This window comes from Condylura cristata, unplaced genomic scaffold (genome assembly GCF_000260355.1).
Source record: "Condylura cristata isolate star-nosed mole 26May11 unplaced genomic scaffold, ConCri1.0 scaffold00017, whole genome shotgun sequence".
Lineage (NCBI taxonomy): Eukaryota > Metazoa > Chordata > Mammalia > Eulipotyphla > Talpidae > Condylura > Condylura cristata.
This window is the reverse complement of record NW_004567118.1, coordinates 37,969,483-37,977,032: the sequence shown is the minus strand read 5'-3', so window position 1 is coordinate 37,977,032 and position 7,550 is coordinate 37,969,483. Positions and strand designations below refer to the sequence as shown.

Genomic DNA, 7,550 nt, shown 5'->3' with positions numbered 1-7,550 from the left:
AGACTTATTCCCAAGTATTTTATATATATATTTTAATTATAACAGTTTATTTTTACATCATTTTGTACATTTTTTTCCAACAACATATATATTTTTAAGTAAGAGTTACATCTCTAAAATATATAAAGTTGGCAGTGGCGCAGTGGTAGCAGTGGGAGATAGAGCCCATGGAGATCAGCGTTGATATTCCCCAGGGCAAGCTCATTGTTTGCGGGTCTGGACTAAGGGAAAAACAGACAACCTACAGAGCCAGGACGGAAATGTTCTCCTCTACCTTGTTACTGTTACTAGCAACACACTTCCCTGAAGTTATATTTTAACAGATTTATCAGGACCTATGTACAAAGTTGCATGCTCTTACTAATAAAGACATTTACTAGATAAAAATGAAAGTCTACTTCTGAATCTTCTCTAGCAGAGAACACAGATGAACAGTAAGCTACAAAATCAGATCTAGGTGCTCGATGCAATGCTTGCATCTTAAGTGAGTTTCAATCACTTAAAGGTCTGTGATACTTCACACCTCCAGTCATGTCCCAAAACATGCTCCAGTACAGAAACACCTCAGCCCACTCCTTCCTCCTTCACAGCATCACAGTGATAACACAGCTGGGTTTCTGGGAGCACACCCTCCTCCCCCACAAAGCCATGGAACACTTTGAATTTCCCCCAAATTTATATTTATTCCTCCTCTCTCAAATCAAATCACCTCATCCTGCATTTGTCCTTCAACAGTCCTTTTGCAGATGATCATCACTCTATAATTTTCCATTTATCTCTTAGAAAGTTTATATAGATAGATAGATAGATAGATAATTGGCCCTCAAAATACATGCTTGAAAACAATCTGGTAATATATAGTATAGCAAAATATTAGCATAATCATTTCTGGGTGATAAGGTTATGGATGTTTTCATTAAACTGCTATGCATTTTCTGCTATTTTGCACAATAAATATGGATTTTTAAGGTAATGCCAAGAATTGCTTAAAATTTTTAGGCCCATTCTATAGTGGCCTTATGAAATAATGCATTCAGTAGCTGAGATTAGCTACAGAGGCCAGAATAATCTTCCCTATATATCATTATACCATTTCTCTTCTCAAAAGCTAATGTAAACATGTTGTTTGCATTCAAGTCTTGCTCTGTGACTTTTGTTAACTTCAGGTCCTGGTATTCCCCCAAAAAAGCTTCCTATGTATGACTTACCTTCCCACATTTGCATAATACATTTCCCATCTATTATACGGTAGTAGGTACCACTGAGAACTTTCTACTACTCAATTCTAATTTACACAATGGTTTCCAACATAGGTTTTAAAGTCCCATTTATTTATTTATTTGTGCATTTAAGAGCTGGGGTGTAGGCCAAAGGTGTGTGGGAGGGTGTGTGAGAGGATTCACCAGAAACAGAATGGGGAGCAAAACAGGCAGGTGTTTGAAATGCGCTGCTGAAGGGAGCAGCAGGTGAGACAGGAGAGATCTGCTGTGCCATGTGGGTCACCTCCCTGGCTGGGAATCGAACTCAAGCCACTGTGACTGCTGATAGCTTCATAGTGCTGACTTTTTTTTTTTTAAAGATTTATTTATTTATGCATACAGAACTGGGCACATGTGTGGTGAGAGGATCACCAGAGACAGAGTGGGGAGCAGAACAGACAGATCAATGAAGTACACTGCTGAGGGGAGCAGCGGGCCGGTCAGGAGAGGTCTGCCATGCCATGTGGTCACCTCTGGGGCAGGCGGGAATGGAACTCATACGGAAGTGGCTTTAGCTTCCTATTGCTGTGCTTTAACCTGCTGCACCACCAGAGAGGGTCCATTGTGCTGACTTAATCCCTTGTACCACCAGGGAGGCCCATAGCCTCATTTTATAAAAGAAATTAAAGTTCACAGAGATAACTAAATTGCCATAGTACATTTTATCATCCTGCATTTTCACATTGCTCAGGCACTTCCAAGTTCTCTTTTAATCCACCCATGAAACTACTGAGATAGAAAGTCATTTACTTTATAGGTAGAAATTTGAGACTCAGAAAGATGACTTGTCCAAGGTAATAATAATGGATGAGTGGCAATGTCAGGTCTAAAAGTCAGACTCTATGCCTTTCCACTCCAATCCTCCGTTTCCAGGGAGACCCATTCATTTGCTCATAGTGTGGGTATTCATTGAGCACTTATTATGCATTAAGCATTGTGCCAGACCTGAGAATACGAGGATGAACAAAACCCAAAAGCCATTTAGGTTTCTGCCCTCGTGAAACTTATAGTCCAGTACAGGGGATGAGGGAAGACAGACATTAATAAATTATGTGTGAGTCACCAAGTTGTAACTACCAAATGGAGAGGAGCACTCAAAAACAAGAGCCACTGGTAGGGGGATTTAACTTGTTTAAGGAAATGAGTGGTAGTTTCTCCAAGGAAGTGATGGTCTAGCTGGAATCTGAAGAATGAGTGAGGATTACTTAGGTGACAGGGTGAAAGAACATTCCGTGGAGTATGTCCTATGGTGGGAAGAGTGTGAAACCCTAGAGGGACTAATGTGGGCCAGTATGGCTGCAATTTGAAGAGGCAGGGGATGTGGGTGCGATGAGATGGGAGAAGGAGACAAGCCTGGGTCCTTGCAGGACCTTGTTGGTCTCGTGAGGATATGGTCTTAATCCTACCATCTTTTAAAAAATTGTATAATAGGGGCCCTCCCTGGTGGCGCAGTGGGTTAAAGCACAGCACTGAGAATCTAAAGCCACTTCTGCATGAGTTCGATCCCTGCCTGCCCCGGAGGTGACCACATGGCGTGGGAGACCTCCCCCGACCCGCCCGCTGCTCCCCTCAGCAGTGTACTTCGTCGATCTGCCTGTTCTGCTCCCCACTCTGTCTCTGGTAAAGCCTCTCACCCTCCGCATCTCTGGCCTGTACCCCAGCTCTATATGAATAAATAAATAAATCTTTATAAAAAAATTGTATAATAGTTTATTTTACCACTGGAATATTTTAAGCAGATGTGTTATGTGATCTAATTTGTGTTTGAGAGGGTCACACTGGTGACCATGAGAAACTGATTACAGGGAGGAGAATGGAGAAATTAGAAAGCAATTGTCACAATCCAGCTAAGTCATGCTCGTAGGCCTGGGCTACAGACGTCTCAAAAGAGTTCAGGAGTAGTAAAGTTTAACAGGTGAGGGAGAGATGACATAATTCCCAGTTTCTGACTTGTACACTTGGAAGGATGACTGAGATGGGGAGTCGCACAGGAGGAGCAGTTTGGGTACATGTTAAGTACTATGTGCCTTTGAGATACCAGGAAAAGATGAGAGGGAAGATAACCATGTAGAGCCCAGAGAAGGGCCCAGGCTGGAGATATGCTAATGCACGGAAGCAGGAATGAGGGCCATGGGCTTGGGAGACACATGGTGGGGAAGAGGAAGGGACCTACAACTTAGTCTTGAAGAATTTCAGCATTTCATTACTGAGCAGAGAGTGAGCATGCAAAACAGACTGAGAAGGAGCAGCTAGAGAGAAACAGGGGAAGCCAGGATGTTTGGTGTCTCAGATGTCACGGGAATGCAGGGTGGTTCAACACAACAAAAACAACTAATGCAATATGCTGCATTGATAAAAAGAAAGAAAACAATGCCAGATCAACTCAATCGATGCAGTAATAGCATGATGATTAAAAAAAAAAACAACAACAACCAAAAAACAGTCAGACAACTAGGAAGAGACTTTTTTTTTCTTTCTTTTCTTCATAAAAGAAATTTATGAAAACCCACAACCAACATCACAGTCAAAGGTTAAGGACTGAAAGTCTTCTCCTTAGGATGGGACACAATACAAAGAAGATTAGTTTCATCACTGCTAGTCAACACTGTACTGAGACTAGAACCAGACTGATAAAACAAGATAAAGAAATAAAAGAGATTCAGTTGAAAAGGAAGAAGTAAAACTATCTCTATCCACAGTTGACAAGATCCTGTACATAAAAAATCCTGATGAATCCACAGAAAACTAGAGCTGATAAATGAACTCAGCAAAATTGCAGGGCACAAGATCAACATAAGAAATGAATTATATACTTGCAATGAATTCTTAGATATGACACCAGAAACAAGAGCTACAGAGGGAAAAAATAGATAAGTTAGATATCACTAGACATAAAACATTTGTGCATCTAAGGATACTCTCAAGAAAATAAAAAGAAAACCTGATAAACTTAAATATGCAGTATAGTGAATTCCTAAAACTTAACAACAAAAATACAACCCACTTTAAAAATAAAAAGTTAAATGACTTGAATGAACATATCTCCAATGAAGATGTACAAATATCCAAGAAACACATGTGGTCAATACCATTAATCATTAGGGAAATGCATAAGCACCACTTCATACCTAAAGGGAAAGTTATATAGGAAAAAAAGAAAGAAAACAAACACTGGCAAGAATGTGAAAAAATTTCAGGGCCTCCTTTGGTGGCACAGGGGGTTAAGTTTCAGCGATATCAAGCTATTACCAGCCACTACAGCATGAGTTCAACCCCCAACCCCAGCTAGGGAGGTGACCCATGTGGTCCAGCTGACATTTCCCTTCTTAACCGCTGCTCCCCTCAGCAGTGTGTTTCAGTACATCTGCCTGTTCTGCTCCCCACTCTTGTTTCTGGGGAATATTCTCGCCCACCTGTATCTCTGGCCTACTCCAGTTCTTGTATGCATAAAATAAAATTTAAAAATCTTTAAAAAGAATATGGGGGAAATTGGAACACTTCCTCCATTGTTAAAGGAGATGTAAAATGGTGAATTTGCTGTGGTAAACAGTTTAGCTGCTGCTCAGTAAGTTTAAAAATAGACTTGGCATATGGCCCAGCAATTCTACTCCTAGATAGTTATCCAGAAGAATTGGAAATCGGGACTCAGAAGCTTGTATACCAAAGTTCACAGCAGAGTTATTCACACTAATCCAAGTGTGGAAACAAACCAAATGCCATTCAGTGTTGGAATGGGTAAACAAAATGAGGTCTTACACATGCAACGGAAAAGTATTTAGCCACAAAAAGGAATGAAGTTCAGACACACTGTAAAACACGAATGAACCTTGCAAATAGAATGCTAAGTGAAAAGTCAGACATACAGAGGCAGCATTTAGAAAAGGCAAATCAGAGAGGGAGGGAGATGAGGAGGTATTGCTTAAAGAGCAAAGTTTCAGTTTAGGGTGAGACTGAAAATGTTTTGAAAACAGTGGTGATGGCTGCAAGACACAGAATCTAACTAAAGTCCCAGAACTGCACATTTTAAAATAGTGAAATGGTAAGTTTTATATTCCATGGAATTTAAATCCTATCAAAACCACAATGAGATAGCATTTTATACCCAATCGGAGAGCAACGCTTAAATAAAGAAAAAGAAAGAATGAAAAGAAAAACAAAACGGAATTTGCTCAATTACAGACATATATCAATTTTGTTTCAAGGAGACACAGTCTGAGGAAAGATTGGAAAGATACGGAAATAGGTGTCCAGCCGTTAGGATAACAGAATTTCAGATTTGGATGGGGGGGGGGGGAGTTCCGAATCTTCACACTTTCCTGAACTTTCCAGAGAGGGTTGTGCCTTTAGCAGGAGGGAAAAAAAAAAAAAACGGCAGGGAGAGCGGGAGCAGAGCCCTGGGGGGCAGGGGAGCAGGCGGCTGGGGCAGGTCGGAGGACAGGAGAGAAGAGAGGGGCGTCCCGTCCTTACCCGCAGCTGTGCGGCCGGACTTGGGGCGCCAGGCTTGCGCCGCGGTCGCGCGGCATGAAGGGGGAGCCCTCCCGGCACATGGGGCAGGCCCCGGGGCGGCCCAGCCCCGGGCTCCCAGCACCCCCACTGGCCCAGCCTTCTCCCAGCCGCTTGGCCGCAGGGCAGGGCAGTGGGCCCGGCGGGGCGCCCGCCACGGAGACTGCAGCACAGGCGTCCTCGGCCAGCAGCGCGGGGTGGTCCCGCCGGCGCCGAGACGCGCCAGAACTCGGGGTCCGTGACCCCGCGGCGCGCGGACGTCAGAGCCCGGGGGACCGGCCGCCGCCGCCGCGTCTCCTGCGGCTCCGCCCTCGTCCTTCGCCACCTCCTCCTCCCTCAGACTCCACCCATTTTCCTGTCTCCCGTCACGCTGAGAGCCGACCTCGAGCCCCCCGTGGCGCCCCAGCGGCAGCCCAGCCTCCTGCACGGGAGAGCCCCAAGCCGCTGGGGAACACTCCGATACCCCCGAATCCCCGTGAGCTCGGCACTCTCCCACCTCACCACGCCCCCCGCGTTAAACTCAAACCCGACGCTAAAGAGAGGGAGGATTCGATTCCAGAATCTTCCCTGAGGTTGCGCGCTTGTAGGCGTCGCCCTGCCCCTCTAAAAGGCTGGAAGGGATCACGGTCACCTGGGCGCCGCGCCGGGACCGGCGGGAAATGCCAATCGATGCTCGGGCTCCTCGCCCACGAAAGTCTGAGTTCACTGTCTGGGGTGGCTTCCTGCCAGGTGGTGTGGTTTCGGTTTTAAGGGTATGGCATGGGTTCTAAAACCCTTTCCCGGACGCTTCAAAAGAGAAATCAAAACTGAGTTACTTTTAAAATCCGCGACGAAAGGCAAAACGGTGCCGCTGCCTCCAGACTGCCCTCTGCTGGCTGAAACGCAGTAGTTGTTCTGCACGGACCGAAAACGCTAGAAAGTCTGTTCCTGCGGTAGCCACTCTGGACATACCTAGACTTCATTTTTCCTCCTTTCCTCTTCCAGTCCTAGGCGCCCTATGGCCAGTACACAGTGGGTCTGAAAGAACATCAAATTCGACCCAAAGAGCAGAGGAAGTTCTAGGTGCCCATAGCAATAACTGATTAGCAGAGAACAAAATCCTTACTTCTCTAATCTGTTGAAATGAACTAACAACGTGTTACACTTTCTTTTCTTTAAATATTTATTTTATTTACTTTTGCTTACCAGAACTGGGATATAGGCCAGAGGTGCAGGGGTGGAGTGGGGTGAGAGGATTCACCAGAGAGAGTGGGAAGCAGAACAGGCTGATCTACTGAAGTGCACTGCTGAGGGGAGCAGCAGGCAAGACAGGAGAGGTCTGCTGTGCCAGGTTAGATACCTGCTGGGGATGGAACTCAGGCCTCATGGGTGATAGCATGATAGCCCTGAGACTTGACCCCTGTGCCACCAGGAAGGCCCTGTCATGCTTTCTTTTACCCCCATCTTGCATGGTTTCCAAGCACGTACCAGATATAAAACATGTGGCTTACTTCCAACACTGGAAATGACAAGTAAAGATGCTTAAACACAGTTCCTCAAAATCTCCAGCTCTTTCTCTTTCTAAGCACCTGGTGGCGCAGCGGGTTAAAGCACAGCACTGAGAATCTGAAGCCACTTCCGCATGAGTTCAATTCCCGCCTGCCCCGGAGGTGACCACATGGCGTGGCAGACCTCTCCTGACCCGCCCGCTGCTCCCCTCAGCAGTGTACTTCGTCCATCTGCCTGTTCTGCTCCCCACTCTGTCTCTGGTGAAGCCTCTCACCGCCCCTGAGCCTCTGGCCTGTACCC

The 7,550-nt window shown here is 45.4% G+C and overlaps 1 protein-coding gene across 1 annotated transcript in view; it reads right to left on the bottom strand.

Moving 5' to 3' along the window:
- Positions 1–6,001, bottom strand: part of RHOT1 (ras homolog family member T1) — a 117,087-nt gene extending 111,086 nt beyond the window's left edge. The window contains exon 1 of the mRNA XM_012726253.1: positions 5,727–6,001. The gene's annotated coding sequence lies outside the window, so the exon portion shown is untranslated. The remainder of the gene's footprint in view (positions 1–5,726) is intronic.
- Between the last annotated feature and the right edge of the window lie 1,549 nt (positions 6,002–7,550).